Genomic DNA, 18949 nt, shown 5'->3' with positions numbered 1-18949 from the left:
GAATGGGTGACGGGAGAGGGATCACTCAATGATTCCCTGTTCTGTTCACTCCCTCTGGGGCATCTAGCTTTGGCCTCTGTCAGCAGACAGGTCACTGGGCTAGACGGACCTTTGGTCTGACCCAGTGGCTATTCTTATGAAGTGACAGAGGAGGGATAAGATCTGGTTATACTGGTGGGTGTCTCATCCTAATACCTAAATCATTAGCAATTGGCTGAAACCCTGCAGCATTTACGTACCTGGAGGGGCTCTAAAGAGGATGGAGAGACACTTCTCAATGGTGACAGATGGCAGAACAAGGAGCAATGGACTCCAGTTACAATGCGAGAGGTGTAGGTTGGATATTAGGAAAAACTATTTCCCCAAGAGGGTGGTGAGCCACTGAAATGCGTTACCTAGAGAGGTGGTGGAATCTCCATCCTTAGAAGTTTTAATGCCAGGCTTGACTCAGTCACAAATTAGGAGCTTTGGGACAGAGCAGGATGAGAAACACTTGACCTTCAAATCAAGAGAAGAAAGTGGGGGTGGTTGGGCCACACTCTCAGAAAACCATCATCCAGCACAGTCCGTCAAGCTCTTACATGGAACCCACAAGGAAAATGCAAAACAGAAAGACCTTGGACAATGTGATGATCTACTGAGATTGAAGGACAGCAACTGAGATAATCCTGGAGTCAGCTAGAAGGTTTGTCTGGAGGCAGAGTGAAGTGGAGGAGACTTGTAGATGACCTATGCTCCACTTGGAGTACAAGGGTTTAAGTCAAGTTGCTAAAGCTCTGGCTGAGATGATTTAGTTGGGGTTGGATCTGTTCCGAGTAGGGGGGTTGGACTAGAAGACCTCCTGAAGTCTCTTCCAACCCTAATCTTCCATGCTTCTGTGCAAACCAGCATCTCCCACTGTGAGGTTTCACTGTGTGAAGACAGACTGTTCCTCCCTTCCTCCCTCTGGTCTGCCGCAGGAGCCGCTCACTCCCTGGTGGTGGTTCTGAGCCATGGACTTGCTGCTGTAGGATGCTGGAGTTGCAGCCCTCAGACACTGTGGCGTAATCTGAGTGCTCTCTCCTGTGCTGCTTTGGGCGGGATCTTGTGGGTGTTGCTGCAGCTGTGCATGTTGGTAATGATGCTTTCAGTAAATGTTTCTGGTCTGCTTCATTCCCCGGGGCTGGCGGAGAGTGGGAGGAGGCTGAGCTGGAGGAGAATGTGGCCTGCTTTGTGAGTGATTAACATGGCATAAGCAATCTGCAGAGAGAGCAAAGCCCACTGGTGTTACATTATTCTGTTAGCGTTTCAAAGCTGGTATTAAGTGGACATGATTTCGTCCCATGGACCATTAGTTCTGTTTGATTGCTGGCCTGATGGCCATTACCCTTTTAGCCAACGTGTCCCTCCATTAGGTTTGTACAACTAGCAAATCTGAGCTGTTGAGTTGCTACCAGTATCGGGAACAGTGAGTTTGCTGCTGCCTGTGCATGCGTGTGGCGGTGGCTGGTTCACAAGAGCCATCCGTGGGGAGGCTGAGAGTAAGGCTGCCAGCTCTGTGGCTGCTGCTCCCTGCAGGCCCTTGGATGCTGCAAACAACCTCCTGGTGCTGTGGGAAGCAGGGCCCTTGGAGGAACAAAGCTGCTTCTTCTGCCTGAAATATACCTGGGAGGGGCAACACGCCCCACTGCCAGGCTGCAAACTGTGGGCAGCGGGTCTCTGTGTCCTAAGGATTCTGGTGTTCCTTTCAAGTGAGTTAATGAGCCAGCCTCCCTGGTCAGACTACACCGCCCATGATGCACTGTGAGAACTTCCATTCTGCTCCATGGGCTAATATGCTGCTCCCCGCAGCCCCTCCTAGTGAATCTGTGCTGGGCTCTGGAAAGCCTGGGCAAAACTTTCCAGGTGCCAAGTTTCTTTGCTGAAAATGAAAGTCTTTGAACACTTGAATTATTCCCTCCTTGGAACAAGCTGCGATTGCAGACCTGGCTAGTCCTGTGCCAGGGAAAGAGCATTCCGTAGCCTCCATCTGTCAGGCTTGGGAATGGATGATGGGGATGGATCAGGGATGGATCAGGCATGATGGCCTCTTCTGTTTATTCCCTCTGGGATTCCTGGCAGTGGCCACCATCAGAAGACAGCCCACCACCCGTGCCGAGTTTTACATGCAAAAGAACAGCCAAGTTTGGGCCAGGTGAAACCAGCACTGGCATGTGGGCCAGGCTCTGCTGTGTTCCACTTTCAGATTCCATAGTCAAAAATTCTGAACTGGGTTTCTTTGCATTCTCTGGCACATACTGAATGTTGTGATATTGTTACAAAAATCCAACATTATCCTTAAAGACTTGTGTTTAAGCCTTTATAAATGAGCCAGATTAAAGCAGATTTTCATGTCAGATTTCGACCCCAACCAGTTGATGTGGCAGCTGTTTGTGAATCATTTTTGGTGAATTATTTATTAATAATTTTACTCTATTGTGACACACACACAGGGAGCTGTTTTTTTGCATACACTTTCAAAAAAAACACATTAGGAGACAAATGTGTGGAATCTCAAACACTACAGCCTGGAAGATGAACATTTGATACATGTGACACGGGATTCTGTTGACTAAAAACATTTGGACAACTTCAATAACATTACATACTGGGTCCTCCTAGGCCCTCTTTCAGGACACAGCAGTGCTGGTACTAGTGGAATGAGGCAGCTGTTCAGTATGTCTTTTTATCCTCACCATTCACTGTGCAGTTCCTGCCTTTTCTACTGCCTCCATCTAAAAACAGCACCAAGTACAGCATTAGTTTCCTCCTGGGTTTTTCTGTGGTGCCTGTCACTATAGTGACTTAGCCTTGCAAGCACTGACAAATGCTAAAGAACAGCGTTAGCTTTGTAATTAATAACATAGATTATCTCTGGAGAATCTTTTTGGGTTAACTGTCTTTTCCTCATTACCTGTAATTACAGGTGCATTTTTGCTCATCATCCAAATGTCAGTAAAAAAGGAGCATGCAGCTAAGCTTTTTCATAAGTCCTCGTAACCTGCAAACCCATCACTGGCTCCAGCTGCACTGAGCCACTAACTGAAAGCCAGATGAAAATACACTCATCCCTGTCCCACTGTGGCTTGGCTGCCTGTTGTCTGCGCCTTGGTTGGAGTGCTGGGAAGTAGCTGGAGCCCCTGGGAATCTGAGGGTTTGCAAACTTCACTTTTGGATCCTCTAAGCAAGCCTAAATTCTCTAACCTTTCACTCCTGTAACTCAGCCCTGGTTTGGTGGTTTTCCCATGGGTGTGCTAACTTAGACAGTGTTTCCCTTGCCACAGGGCAGCTCTGTCTGGGTGGGATGGCAGTCTCAGGAGCTAGGCTGGCTCAAGTGTGCAGATTGTACAGATTGTAAATCTCTGATCTGGCACTCTCATGCCTGGCAACAGCCATAATCCGGCATGATTTTAGTTAGACGGACAACCACTTATCATGGGTGTGGCCAAGTTTCCTGTGGTCCCATAAAGTTTGTTTCCAGCCACTTGTCCTGGCTCTCAGTGCTCTATGCTGTTATTTAACTGTAATTTACCCCGAATGTCTTTTCAGAAGCCCATAAGCAGTGGAAGTGCTAGTAATGTGCTAGACAGTATTGACCTCCTATGGTCCAGCAAATTCTCTTGTTCAGCACTGGGCAGGTCTCAAGCATGCCAGATGAGAGAGGTTCAACCTGTACAGTGATTGGATCTAAAGGATTCTTTCCATCTTTTCTCTGTTCCTTTCTTAAGTAGGCCACAAAGTGATTTGCATGTGAGGTCAAAACCATTGTTCAAACCAAGGAGGTAATGCTAGGAGCTATACAAACGCATGAAAAAGACAGCCCCTACCCCAAACACTTAGCTCAGGTTTACACTAGGCAGATAAGTTGATTGCACAGAATGGACTTATCTGCAGTCGATTTACCTGGCTGTCCTCACAGAGGTAGGTCAATGGGAGAAACTCTCCCATCAACCTCCCCTACTCCTTATGATATTGAGGAGTACAGGGGTTGAATGCCGACCCCAGATAGTTCAATTTTGTGTGTCTCTACCAGGCACATGAAATCAAACCCCAGGAGACTGGCCCTGACCAGGTCAATCTTCTGCCTATTGTAGACATACCCTTGCATTCTAAGTGCTACTGCTCTTTCTGCAATTTCTCTGTAATATGGAGGGACCCCCTTATGGCAAGAATGGGAGCTTTGTCAATCTGGCTCCACCCCCTTTCATCGCCATGCTCAGTTTGGCATCTGTCACATGGATGTTCAAGATGTCACCTTTGTCCTCCATCCATGCCTTGTGTTCTGTGTGAATCTAGACATCTTGTAGGTTTCGCACTGCAAACAAGAAATCCTGAGATAATCCTCTGACCCTCTGTCTAACACAGGCTGGAGAATTCCCTCCAGTTTTCCCTGTACTGAGCTTCATAGCTTGTGTTAGGCTAAAGCATCTCTTACAGAAGACATCCGGTCTTGAAACCCTCATCTCCTGAAAACTCAGCCCAAGAGCCATTGATAGAAAGGAGCCTGAATGATGGAGGGTAAAAGTAAGAAAATAATTAGGATAAAGACAGAATCTAAATAACAAAGAGAAGACAAATAAAAAAAGCAAGTCCGGGTGTGTGCCTGGAAGTGGAGATGTGGGGTTCGGGGGCTGTCTGGGGATAAAAGGAGCAACCAAGCAGATAGGGACATTGCTGAGATGCTAATACTTTTCTTTGCATCAGTCTTCACCAGAGACCATTGAGGAGATACCTCTCAGACCCTTTGGTGGTGATGAAGATGAGGTACTGTCAGAAGCTGAGGAGTTACACGAAGAGGTGCTGGATGAAAATGAGAAATGTGAGAGCGGCAAGTCCTCGGGACCAGATGGGACAGTGATAAGGGCTATGAGAATTCAAGGTTGAAGGTTCTGCACTGCCAACAAAAATTGCAGGATTGAATTTTCAAAAGTATCTAGTGTGGTGGAAGCTCAAACCCAATGGAAAGTCAGTGGGACGTGTGTGTCTAATTCACTTTGGAACTTTTGGAAATTCCACTGGCAATCATAGACTCATAGGGTTGAAAGAGACCTTAGGAGGTCATGAAATCCAACCCCCTGCTCAAAGCAGGACCCAACACAACTAAATCACTCAGCCAGGGCTTTGTCAAGACGGGACTTAAAAACTTCTAGGGACGGAGATTCCACCACCTCTCTAGGTGATCATTTCTTAACATTCCCTTTTACACTGGAGTGAAGAAAAATATAATCCAATACAAGCTATAGTAGAAGTCTGGGGCATTCAGAGAAGAGACTTATTTCACTTAGAAATAATGATTAATGACAACACATAGAGGTGTATGAAATATAATGATAAAGCACCATGGTGTCTATTAAGGAAAATTGTGCTGCTTTAACCTCGTTGAATTATTGGGCATATCAACAAAATAATGGCTAAAGGAAGCAGCACGGCCATTTACTGTCATTTATCTGGGTTATCAACGTCTCCCTCTGTCCCCCACCACAAGCTACTAAATTGAAGTAACAAACTAATCACAGGATGAAACCTAAAATACCACCATAAATTAGAAACTGGGCTGGAGAAAGAAGAGTAGGAATAACTGGGCAATTCCTGACATGATTCAGGGGTAAGGACAGGTGTGTGAATGCTCTGGTTTCACACCAGGTCAATATTTTTTTTTCATGGTCTGGAACAGAAACTGAACAAGTGACGGGGCAAAATCTGCAGGTGGCACAAAATTATTTAGATCTGTCAAGACTGGAAAATGCTGGAGAACTTGAGGAGGGCCTTGGTCAGGTCCCTCCAGAAAAAGCCCTTAAGCATGAGTGTGACTTTCTGCACATGACTAATTCCACTGAGGTCAGTGTAACTCCAGAGGGGCTGAAAGGTATAGGTCTGCCTTGCTGGGTAAAACACAAGTTAGGTTTACGGACTCCCAGGAGACAGAGGAAATGAGTGGTTAACCAAAGGAAAGCAGTGCAAATGGGAAGGAATTATCTGATCTGCTCCTACATGGGGCTGGGTTTAAATTAAGCATTAATACATGGGCCCAAGTGTCACTATTAGCAGTTCAGGGAAAAGGCTTCTGCTCAGCGTGGTGTGCACAGTGGTCCTATACACATGGAATAAGAACACTCGGGCTTGGCCTCCACTAGGGAGTTAAGTCTATTGCAGATAAGCAATTCCGGCTACGGCAGTTGCGTAGCTAGAATCGATTTATCTGCAGTCAACTTACCTGGCCGCCCTCACTGAGGAAGGCCGACAAGAGACTTTCTCCCATTGACCTCCCTTATGCCTCGCGATATTGAGGGTACAAGGGTCAAAACCAGCTTCAGATGGTTTGATTTTGTGCCTCTCTACCAGGTGTGCAAAATCAAACTCCAGCAGATCAACCCTGGCAGGTAGTTTAGACGTACCCTTGGTGTCTCATGACAGCGACTTGCTTCTCCTAAAGGCACGGATAGTACATGGGACCTGAGGTTGGAGGATCCTCATCTTTCGTGTGGGTCTTGGGGAGCAGCTAAATTTCAGCTCACTTTCTAGGGCTTGTGGTAGCTCTGCTTCCTTGTCATTTCCCATGGGACAAAAAGCCATAAATAAATGTACCAATTAGAAAATACTGGAGTATTTTCCAGTAACTGACAATTTCTTAGGTGGCTTACTAAGCTCAGGACAAAGAGGAAAGTTCGCCTGTCTCCCTCTCTCCATGTAACTCTGTCTCTGCGTCCTCATTCAGCTTCTTTGTGTAGAGCGGATGTGAGCAGCTGAAACTCTGACCAACTTGCTCACGTGATGGGATTTTTAAATAGCACATTGTGCCTTGAATAGTTTTTGGCTTTGTCTGAAAGCCTCTCTGTTTGCAGGTATAACTTAGATTTGATTCAACTGTTACAATTTTGTACTGCCTGAAGAGAGATAGAAAGATGTGTCTGCATGCTTTGTGTCTTTCCGCTGGCTGCAAAGGGGGTAAGAAAGGAATTCTCAGGGCCCTTTGTTACACTCTGTCTTGTGTTTAAAGAGCTTTTCTGCTCCTGTTGCATTCTGGTGTTTGGAAATCAAAGCCTGGGGCTTCAGCTACACTGCCCCAGAAGTTCAACCCACTCTACTATGGACATGCAAAATCAACCTCTCAGGGGTCACAGTTAACCCATGTACTCCTCACAAGATGCGAGGAATAAGGGAAGTCTATGGGAGAAACTCCTCCCCAGAGCAGACAGCCAAGTTAGCCGAGAAACAGCCTTCGCCACTATAGATAGCCAAGAGCGGGTATGTTGATTTTGAGCTACAACCATTGCCATAGCTAAAATTGCATATCTATAGTTGACTTACTTTGCCTAGTGTATATGAGGCCTGCATAGCTGGAACTGCATAGCTGGAATTGATGTATCTATGATCAACTTATCTGGCTGCCCACACAGAGGGAGGTCGACAGGAGAAACTCTGTGGTCGACATCCCTTGGTCATCACAATAATGAGGAGTATGGGGGGTTGATTTCCTATCAAGTGTAGATTTACACTAAGGAATGGTGGAAGTTAGAGGAGTCTCCCCACGTGGGGCATTACCCACATCCTTGTTTTAGAAATCTGGAACTGAGGGAACAATATTGGGTTGTCAGATGATCATAGTTGCTCAGACAGGCTTGGTGACCCGCAGTGTCCATCGTGTGTCCTTGACAGCAAGTGTGTGTCAGTCTTGCTCCAATGAGGCAGGTTTTTCGCACCTCCAGATTGGACCCTGGCAATGTGCTCTTTAAGGTGCACAAATTGAGGAGCAGTGAATGCTCTCCAGGATTCTCTGCTTGGTGTCCCCTTCTGGAGACCTCATGGTAAACCTATGACCTCACTTTGTTGTCCTCTGGAATCTGTTGTTTCTTGTGGTTTTTCCTGTTTCTTTCCATCTGAAGATACTGGTCCTCCCTTTCTAATTTAATAGATGGATCCACTTCAGGGATCCATCAGGTACATGGGACCAAATGTGCCAGTGCACTGAATGAGAAGTCCCACGGAAGGAATAGTGTGCAATCATGTAATTAATGCTGTCATTAATGCATATGCATGGAGGGTGCAAAGGAGCATTTTCTGGGCAATCATAGTTCGAGCATTTCCTAATCTTTTGAGTTTTTTGATTTTGCAAAGTAAATAATATTCTTTTAACACCGTGTGTTTCTAGCCTCCAAAATGCACAGAATTGATCAGAACAGCAAAGTTGCCCTGATGTAGTCAGAAACTTCTAACTTTTACCTGTTTCTGTTTTAAGGACACAATTATGGTGCTCCCCACAGTGTGTGTTGGGAGCAGAGGTTGCTCCCAGCACGTGGTGAGGGGGGATGCACATGCCATTGTTGCGCCCTGGTCAGCTGATTCACAGAGCGATATGTGCAGACGTTGAGCATAACAATGAGCGCCATGTTGACTGTTCTCAAACATCATGAATCCATCTCAGGGTGTTCATTTTTGCTCTGAACTCCTCTCTCTTTCTAGTAATCTTTTTCACTAATAGTAACTGTTTTTTAATATCAACAGGTACCATCTGGGGTTGAAACCTGAGGCTCCTCTATCCACATCCGTCCACTCAGAGAGTCCCTGAACTGTAAGTAACTTTGACTGGCATTTTCTCTTGTCTTTCATTGAGGTTAAGGGTTAAAGATCAGACCAGAAATTTGATATTTGGCTGCACCACACTGTGTAATGAAACATCTAACAATGAACTAGTCAGGGTTTAAAATACAGTGAAATTCTAATTAGATTAGTCTGAATGTGACAAAGGATCCCTGTAATATGACATTCTATTTAATTAGTCTTTATTGATTGTGCTTTAAGGTAGACTTCATCTGCTAGGTGTGTAATTAGCTCTACCGCAGTACGTGACAGGCGCCAGTTTGACAAGTCTGAGCCTGACACTTGTAGCAGAATGATTTCCTCTTGGCTGGGAGGTAAAAGGTCAGGCCCCACCATTTTCACTGGACAGAAGTTCTGGCCTGCGCTGTTGCTACATTTGGCTCTATTGTTTATATACAAACCCTTTCATTGCTCCTGTGATTATAGCAAAAGTTACATCTAGTGGTTACACCAGCTGCCACTGTCACAAGAAAAAGCCTACCCATCTGTGCGGCCTTCTGTGGCATAGGGCTGCTCCCAGTGTTGGTTGGTGCGGTGGAGTTGGGTGACCAGTGAAGAAGAGAAGAGATGGGTAAAACAAGAGGCAGATTTCCTTGTAACTCTTGTGCCTCCTGCTGTGAGGGGCCAGTTGCATGCGTCTTCTCTCCCATCAGCAGATGAACGTAGATGACTGAGTTTGTTCAATGGGCACTGGCCAACAGTGACATCCTTTAAGTCCTCCCAAGGTGCATCTAAAACTCCGTTTTTAGCAATTTGCTGGGTCTCTGAAGGCGCCTGGCAGAGTTCCTTTTAATAGCACGTTGGCATCTAACTAGTCCATGGCATTATAAATGATTAACCACTATCAGTGAATATCAGCACCTCTGTGTAAAAATAGATTGACTGTAATGAGTATTTGAATAAATCATAAGAGTGGCTGGCCTGAGAGCATAGAGCATCATGCAGATGACTGAGCAAGAAACAGACTGAGTCCTGCCAGTGTATGGGTCTCTGATTTCAGTGCTGACTGAGTTAGTGCTTGAAAGGTGTAACTTGTCAGGTACCTTGTTTTGGCAGCAACACCTGGCTGTCCATTTGTCCCTGTGGCACATGCATGTGGTTTCTGGAGTATCCAGCTCAATGGAAAAATAGGAAATGGAAACTGCAGCACATCTGCCTAAAATCAGCCATAAAGCTGATGGTGTGATAGGCATGAGCACCCTGGGAAAGGTCAGGTTGTGTGAAGGACTCAGAGATGAGCTGTTACTTTGTTACTCTTTGGTAGTTCTCGAACGGTGGCCAGTGGAAGCATTAAGCTTCTTAAACGTTCCCCCAACCCCGTTGTATTCTTAGAGCTTCGTGTCCTTCTCTCCAGCTGGGCATGTTGATGTGCAGCTTTTCTGTGATGAAGTGTGAAAATATTCCAGTGGTGACCTCAGGTGTAGGATGTGGCTTGGTACAGGAGTTTTGCTTGAGTCTTCATTTCTGCTCCTGTCTCTTGCACTTCATAATTCACCTCTGGGCCTTCACTAAAATCCCAGTATTTCATTCAAGGCTTCTCTTTTCTCTGGCTCCGGCAGCTGTTTGTGACAAAGGCTTGCTCGACACAAGGCAGGTAAGTTGATTGTAGATGTGCAATTCTAGGTATGGCAATTGCTTAGCTAGAATCCACTTATCTGCAATCGACTTACCTGGCTGTCTTCACAGAGGGAGGTCCACAAGAGAAACGCTCCTGTCGAGCTCCATTACTCCTCGTGATGTTGAGGAGTAAAAGGATCAACTGCAAACCTCTCCCCCGCACGCGTGTCACAGAACACTAGAACTGGAAGGGACCTCGAGAGGTCATTGAATCCAGTCCCCTGCCCTCACGGCAGGGCCAAGCACCATCCAGATCATCCCTGACAGAGATTTATCCAACCTGTTCTTAAGTATTTCCAATGTGGGAGATTCTACAACCACACTTGGCAGCGTATTCCAGTGTTTGACCACCCTGAGAGAAGATTTTTCCTAATGTCCAACTTGAACTCCATTGCTGCACTTTAAGCCAATTGCTCCTTGTCCTATCATCAGACCCTAAGGTGAATAATTTTTCTCCCTCCTTCTTGTGACACCCTTTTAGGTACTTGAATACCGCTGTCATGTCTTCTCTCGGCCTTCTCTTTTCCAAACTAAACAAACCCAGTTCTTTTAATAGTCTCTCACAGGTCATGTTCTCTCGACTTTTAATCATGTTAGTTGCTCTTCTCTGGACTTTCTTCAGTTTCTCCACACCTTTCCTAAAATGTGGTGCCCAAAACTGGGCACAGTACTCCAGCTGAGGCCTAATCAGCTTCAGGGGAGGGCAAAAGAATTACTTCTCATGTCTTGCTCACAACATTCCTGTTAATGCATCCCAAAATCATGTTTGCTTTTTTTTGCAACAGCGTCATACTGTTGACTCATGCACAAACTGTCACACAAATGCTGGAGGATGATGCTCCTGAGTAATTATTATCCACCTTCTCCACTGAAAGTGATGTCCTTAGTCTGAGTAATTATAGTGCACCCAGTTATGGTGCACCTTTGTGTGTTAGCTCAGCAGGGTTTGGAGGGAAGGGGAGCGGGGCAGGGCTTGGGTCTGGTCATGAAGAAAGCCTGGCCTTCCAGGGATCCTGCTCCTGCTGTGTGATTGTTCGGTAATACAATGTGTTGACATAATTATCACTTTGGCTTCAGGAGCTTTCTGAATCTCTTCCACGGAAAGGCTGGGAATGCCTGTGGATACTTTCCAAGAGCCACAGTAGGTTCTGGGGTGACCTGAAACTGTGGATGGGTGCCAACTTTGCATCCTGCAGATCCATCTTCATTAGGCCATCAGACAGAAGGGGAAGGCGTTGCTTGGTTATAAAATGTTTCTCCATTATAAAGTGACTCTACGGCACCCAAGAGTTTATGTCCTCTAGGCTTAGTTTATTGCTGAGCGGTGACCTCTCTCTCTCTTGGAGACAGGGAATATATTGCTTAGCAACAACTGATCTGATGGGGCACTTGTTTTATGTGTCTTTCTTCACCACTGATTTATGTCTCCTTTCAGGAGGAGCTTGTGTGGCTGGTTTTGAGAAACAAATGCATTGTGAGAACTAGTGTCAACCTGGAGTGTTGGCAAATTCTCTGTGATTGATTCCAGTAGTTGAGCTATTTATTTGGGATTGAATTTTAGCTTTACTGCAAGCCTGCAGCTGGGGCAGTGTGCTATCAGAGCAGCCCAAGAGCACAGCTTGGACAGTCACAACCTGCTGCCTGGGTCCTCCTGCTTCAGGAGCAGGGGAGGGGAGTTATCAAGGTTCTGGGACCAGGGCAGCTGGTTTGTTGTGGTGCAGGTTTAACGCACATACCTAGGTGTAGCTCACTGTCCCATGTAGTGGCACCTAGACCACCTACACAGAGAAAGAATAAGTCTCCTCTACTGCCTTAGCTGAGACACAGCTGAGCTGGCTGTTGGCTCAAAATGTCAAGGCTCCTGCACTAAGGTCCAGAGGTCCTAGTTTCAAGGCTGCCTGCTGGTGGTTATACAGGGAAGCCGGGAGAGCCAGGAATAGTGCTGCTATGGAGGCTTCTCCCCCAGTGCAGGTAGCTGGTGCTGTAAAGGGCTCCTTTGCCCACCCCTACATAGGAGCAGCAGGTGCTCCATATGTGGACCATCACTTCTTTCAACTACAGAGTAGAGGAGCTACAGACAGGCATTGGCTAAAGCTGTAGCATAAACGCCTGCCCTCCCTTCCTCCACCTCTCAGCTCTGCCCAGTCTCCCACTGCAGCGTTCCCTGCAGAAAAGCCCCTGCCTGTGCTCCCCCCAGGGTGTACTGACACCCCGGAAGGCCAGCCTGCTCTCGGGCTGGGAGAAGCAGACCAGTTCCCTTGGAGCCTAGGGGTGCCTCACTGCAGGCATGGCAAGGGGGCAGGCAGGCCATCTGGATGGCAGGTCCCAGTCTGATTAGGGATGCATCGCTGAACACAACACCTGGTCCACAGGGGTCACCTGTCTTCTCCTTCGGGATTTGATCCTCCAAGTCCTCCCAGAACACCACAGAATCCCAGGGCTGGGAGAAACTCAGGAGGTCACTGAGTCCAGCCCCCTCCCTAAAGTAGGACCAACCCCAACTAAATCATCCCAGCCAGGGCTTTGTCAAGCCGGGACGTAAAACCCTCTAGGGATGGAGATTCTACCACCTCTCTAAGGAATCCATTTCAGTGCTCCACTGCCCTCCTGGGGAAATCGTTTCCCTAATATATAACCTAGATCTCCCCTGCCACAATTTGAGATCATTGCTCCTTGTTCTGTCATCTGTCTCTGCTGAGAACAGCCTCTCTCCATCCTCTTTAGAGTCTCCCTGAAGGAAGCTGAAGACCGCTATCAAATCCCCCCTTGCTCTTCTGCAAACTAAATAAGGCCAAATCCCTCAGCCTCTCCTCATATTCATTTTTATTACCCTCTGCTGGCTCCTCTGCAACGCATCCACACCCTTTCCATGCTGGGGGGCTCAGAACTATGCTGGCCCTGACTGTGCTTTGCTGGTTGCAATAGGTCCAACCCAACCGTAAGCCCTTTTGAATCATTTCCTTTTGCTATCCAGTCTGTCACAGGCTCCTCACAGAAATACTGGGTTTGCTATCCCCAGAGGGCCAATAAGTGTTTGAATCGACTCCAAATCAGTGCCTTCATCATGTAACAGTGCTGAGATACCTCGATAGTGGAAACAAGTCTGTTTGTTGTCAAAGATTAAAATAGAAGAGATACCAGATCAGAATAGGTTATGTATGCGATCGTAATATGCATCTGGAGATGAAACTGAATCTAAGACGCCAACCTTCAGGCTAAAGCAGTCTAATCTCACCCTGAAATCTTCTTACCATGTTCCAGCCCAAGCTGGTTGGGAGCCCATTTTCATTAATGTAACCACACTGTTCACTTATTTCTTCAGATGCAGGATAAAAGGGTGTGACTTTGCCTTCTCCTTACGTGCTCCACAGCTCACTGTTGTCTGTCCCTTGTGTGCTGACTTCATGTTGTTTTCAGAGCCTCATGCCGACAGCCTGTGGATACGGGGTTTCCCTTGTGTCAGTGACCAATGTCTCACCTATGTGGGCCACCATGAGGCTCTGAGGCACCCAGGCTAGTTTACAGCCATTGTCTGGTCACAACTTGCTTATCAGTTGTGCTGTGACTCAGGCTTTAAATTTATTTTCACTACATGTTATGACAAGTCCCTTGTTGGCCCCTTAGGGGATCCTGTGCTTCTTGGTGGATTTTACTGGGTGCCTCAGAGACTCATGGTGGCCCTTCTGCTGCCTTGGGTCTTTTCAGAGCCATGGGTCTCCGCTCATCAATCTGTTCTCATCATAGGGAAGTCACAAGTGGGGTGTAAAACTGGCATAATGAAAGTGGGTTCGGGAGTGAAAGTCAGGAAGACAGTCATACAAACACGTATATAGAGCAAGGAAATAGAATATGTAAAAAGTTTATAAAAGTCCTGTAGTAAACATGTATAGCATTACAAATCATTGTGTGTGCACTGTTCTTAAAATAGGAGATACAAAAAGTCTGGTTGGTGTTATTTATGAAGGACTGTCTCGTATTCACATGCATTGCAGCTCTTGAATTAGAGTTTTTTACTGAATTTGAAAAAAATAAGGCTCTTCTTGCTATTTTGGTTGCCAACCCCGATCTAGAATTTGCTCTTTGTACATACTGACCCAGAATTGCTATCACCTCACTGCCTGCACAAGTATGTCTATCTGAGCCATTGTTGAGCTGTAAATGACCAGGGCCTTTCAACAATTTTATCAAATTGCATGGAGGGTGTGGACCAAAGATACCAAAGTGCAGTGACCTCCTGAGGTACTTCCAGTCCTGGGATTCCATGATTCTATGAACATGTGGATTTCTGTGCCTCCACCCATTCCACTGTGGAGTACAATCAGGCTCCTACTCACAAGATGTTAATGATCCCTGCTAAGTGGTGCTGCTGTTGCTGTTTGCAGAGTCAGAGCACTAAACTGGGGAATGAGGGTATTCACATTTCATTTTTGTAACTCATCTCTGCTGTTTCCCACCTCTTCTTCATCTGTCTTTCTCCCCAGTGCCTGGAGCCTGACACAGGCTTGTCATTGCCCTCGTCCAGCCAGTTTTGATGCAGCTCATAAAGCAAATAGAACAATCTCCCCATGAGGGTTTGGCACAGGAGTTCCAGAAATGGTTTGCTCCAACTGTAAGCTTGTGCTCCAGCAGAGTCCTCTTTATGGCAGTTCATGACAGCTTAATTGGGATTGGTTTCTTTTAATTACCTGCTGCCTGTGCATTTCTCCCATCCTGTACATCAGGTGGGTCATTCCTTTGCTCTTACACTAACATTGCTGCCAGTGAGGGCAGAGATGTTGGCCAGAAATGGATATTACGTACTGGAGCTTATTTCAAGTTCATAGGGAAGAAGTGTGCGACTCTCTCCTTCCCCAAGTACCTGACAGAGCATGAAGCAGCGGTCTCAAGCTGCAGTGGTGGAGGTGGAGGTTGGATATTAGGAAAAACTATTTTACTAGGAGGGTGGTGAAGCACTGGAATGTGTTACCTAGAGAAGAGGTGGAATCTCCATCCCTGGAGGTTTCTATGTCCCAGCTTGACAAAGTCCTGCCTGGGATGATTTAGTTGGGGATAATCCTGCTTTGGGCAAGGGTCTGGACTTGACCTCCTGAGGTCCCTTCCAGCCCTGGGATTCTATGATTCTGAGCCACATCTATAGTCTTTTCAACAGACGGCAGTCAAAAGGTTTAAAAGAAGAGTAGACCCTTTGGCTTGGCTGGAGGTAACAGTGTTTGTCAGGCTAGTATGAAGTAAGGACACAACGCAGGAGCCATTGATGACAGCAGCTTGGAGAGGATCATGAGAGCTGCTCTTGTAGAAAACCAAACTTGTTCCCATGTATGGGAACGGTCAGCTGGGGCTGTTAGTGGACACTTTGTCCATTGTTGAATATCGTAAGAAATGCATTGGGGAGGAGAGGCAGGAGGGAGGTGTTAAACAGCAGAGAGGATGACAGCTTAGGCAGAATCTACAATTACCTGTTGTTCAATGTGCTGTGATCAATTTCTAGGGGTTCAGTTTTGCTGCATCTGTGAAGACGTGGCAAAATTGATCTTTCTGGGCTCAGCTGTCAACCGTGGTACTCCATCCTATTGCATGTAGTAAGGGACACAAGCATGAGCCCCAAGAGCCCTGATCTGTACGGGGACAGGAAGTCAATCCTGATGTGTCAATTCTAGCTACATTAATGGGGTAGCTAGAATTGCATATCTGGGATGAATTTTCTCTCCTTGTGTAGATGAAGCCTTAGACTGACAAGGACCATGGAAACTGGCCTGCGGCTGGGCAGTTTACTTGATTCCTGCTCTGCCTTTGGAGGTGCATGTGGGGAGTTGGCAGTCTGCGTGAGAGGCTACTACTGCTGCTCCCAAATCCGCATCCCCCCGAAACGTTTGAAACACAAATGTTGATTTGGAAATATTTTGGTCTGAAAGGAGTTTGGCTTTTCCACAGGACCTTTCCTAACAAAGAGTTTTGTCGAGAATTGGCATATTGACATAAAATGTCGTCATGTTTTAGTAACAGAGATGGCCGTGTTAGTCTGTACTCCAACAAAACAAAGCAGCAGAAATGTGGCACTGTAAAAACTAACAGAATGATTTAGTTGGTGATGAGCTTTCGTGGGACAGAGCCACTTCTTCAGATCAATCTTATTTCCAATACAGACTAGTATTTATAAATACTGAGGACCGAAAAAAAATTACAGTAAAAACTGACCAATCAAATAGGATTGCTGGAAGGGGTTGAGGGGTGGGGAAATGTTAAGTGTCCTGTCTGAGATAATTACGAGCATCAAAGGAAGGGAGGCAGTCCTTATAATGCGTGAGGTAACTGATGTCTCTGTTCATACCACGTGTTAATGTATCGAATCTGAATATGAATTCAAATTCACACATTTCTCACTCTAATATGTTTTAAAATTATTTTTGCTCTAGGACACAAATTCTCAGGTCTTTAACAGAATGGCCCACTCCACTGAAGTGTTCACTGACTGGCTTATGTGTATTGAGTTTCTTGATGTCTTATCTTGTTTAGAGTTACTTTGAAAAAAAAAAAAACAGAAAAACAAGCAGCCGAAATGAAATGACTTGAATCTAAAAGCAAATCTACCTTCTGGTATTTCCCATGGAGAAAACTGAAGTATTTAATTGGAACTGACCTTCTCCTGTGAAAAATTTGTGGTTTGATGCAAGTGTAGGAAATCTTTCCACATGAGAACTTTTCAGCCAGCTTGCTGTCCACAAAGGTCTGGCTGGCAGACTGAAAGGAGACCATAGTTTGAATGGCTAGAGTAGAACATTTGGAAGGTTTGAACTTGGTGTCTATTAAAATCTCTATTGCTGGTGTTAGGATAGGGACCTAGGCGATGGTTCCAGGGATCTAGGGTAGTACCAGGGTGAAGAGAGTGTTGGTTTAAAGAGAACATCATCTCCTCCAGTGGCTGATGTAACCATCCACATGCCTACTGGCTCTCCAAGAGGCTCCCAGCATTGAACTTAGGTCTTCATGTGGAGTCTGGTGTCATGGCACCAGCCCTTGTATGACACTGTCTAATCCAGCATGATTTTTAGTCAGTCAGATGACCACTTTTCATGGGTGTGTCCAAGATTCCGGTGGTCCCGTAACATTTGTTTCCAGCCAGGAGTCCTGGGTGTCAGTGTTCTGTGTTGTTATTTAGCTGTAATGCCTTCTAAGAGCCCAGTAAGCAGTGCAAGTTTTGGTAAAGTGATAGACAATACTGACCTCCCGTCATCTGGCAAATTCTCTTGTCTACCATTGGTCAGGTCCTGAGGGTGCCAGATGAGAGAGGTTCAAATGGTACACATTTCTTATTCAAGTAGCACTCTGCAACCCCGCTGAGGACCTATTGAGGTAGGCACTCTACAAATGCCTACAATGAGGTGATCCCTGAAGAGCTTATTAGCAGACTGTGGCAATATTTTGAATGAGTTCTTTAAGCAAGGAGTATAGAGATCCAAATATTTTTGTGTTTAGAGAGTCCTGTTGGATGGAAATAGCCATCAATAAAGCACTGGTATAAGACACAAGGTATCTATGGGCTTGTCTACATAAACGGGAAGGTAGACGCAGTCAGGGTTGATCTTCCAGAGTTTGATTTTGCACACCTGGTAGAGATGTGCGAAATTGAGCTACCTGGGGTCAGCATGTGACAACTGTACTGCTCGCTATTGTGAGAAATAAAGGAGGTCGACTGGTGAGGTACTGTAGTTGACCTCCCTCTGTGTGGACAGCCAGATAAGTCGATTCCAGCTACACAGTTGCCGTAGGTAGAATTGTGTATCTGCAGTCAACTTACCTGCCTAGTATAGATCAAGTCTGTGACTCTAGCCATCTCTCCTTACCAACCCACTGATCTGTCTTGAACTTGCGACTCTTGGAAGTGCAATGTGTAACAAAATGAAGGGCATTCTTGTTGTGTAGTCTCAGAGGGGGCCAGCTGTGTTAGTCTGTAGCTTCACAAAAATCAAGCAGTCCTGTAGCACCTTAAAGACTAACAAATTTATTGACTAGGTAATAAGCTTTTGTGGGTAAGACCCACTTCTAAAGCTTTTCAGATCCTTGATGTGGTTTAACACAGTATGCTGTAGTCACATTTATAAGGCTTTTCCAGCTGCAAATCTGCCTCCTAAATGTAGAATTTTTGTGGAATGGTAAAATAATAATGACTGTTCGGTGTCTCCAGTCTCCTGTGCTAGTAGATTGCAATTTACATTATGCAAATATGCATTATGCAATCAAACTACTTTTGCTGAAATCTGGCAGAGAGAGAGCCTGCTGATGAGAAACAAAGGTCTGGAGCCCTAAATCATGCATTTCTGAAAGCTTTGAGGGATCTTTCCATTAAACAAAAAAAAAAAAAAAAGTCCACTCAACTCAACCCTGAAGAGGTAAAATGGAGCCAGCCCAAAGATGAATGAATTCAGTAAGCTGCTGAAGCTACTTTCTCAATTAATGGCTTTGTTTAATCATACCCCCTGTCCAGAGGAGTATTGTCTTACGGATAATTTCGTTTGCCTAACGAGATTTTACTAATTAAATCTCCTTTCAATCCCTGTGCCTCTCCCTGCAGGCTAGTGGAATGTTTGCAAATCCTTCTCTGCTGCTGGCTAAATAACCCTTTCTGCTCCTGTGCTCGGAGGAGACGGGGCTTTCAGAGTACAAACAAGGCATGGGGGTTGAAATTAATTAACTTTTGAAACCTTGGAAAGCAGCTTTG

At 45.8% G+C, this 18949-nt stretch overlaps 1 protein-coding gene across 8 annotated transcripts in view; it reads left to right on the top strand.

Moving 5' to 3' along the window:
• Positions 1–18949, top strand: part of PKNOX2 (PBX/knotted 1 homeobox 2) — a 279747-nt gene that overhangs the window by 43345 nt on the left and 217453 nt on the right. For 7 of the 8 annotated variants that reach the window (XM_074977023.1, XM_074977020.1, XM_074977022.1 and 4 more), the window contains one exon: positions 8521–8587. The gene's annotated coding sequence lies outside the window, so the exon portion shown is untranslated. Of the gene's footprint in view, positions 1–4734; positions 4838–8520; positions 8588–18949 lie in introns of those variants that run through there. The other variant, XM_074977021.1, reaches the window with a different exon arrangement.

Source organism: Carettochelys insculpta, chromosome 25, assembly GCF_033958435.1.
Source record: "Carettochelys insculpta isolate YL-2023 chromosome 25, ASM3395843v1, whole genome shotgun sequence".
NCBI lineage: Eukaryota > Metazoa > Chordata > Testudines > Carettochelyidae > Carettochelys > Carettochelys insculpta.
Note: the sequence above shows the minus strand (reverse complement) of the source record. Positions and strands in the feature narration are given on the sequence as shown.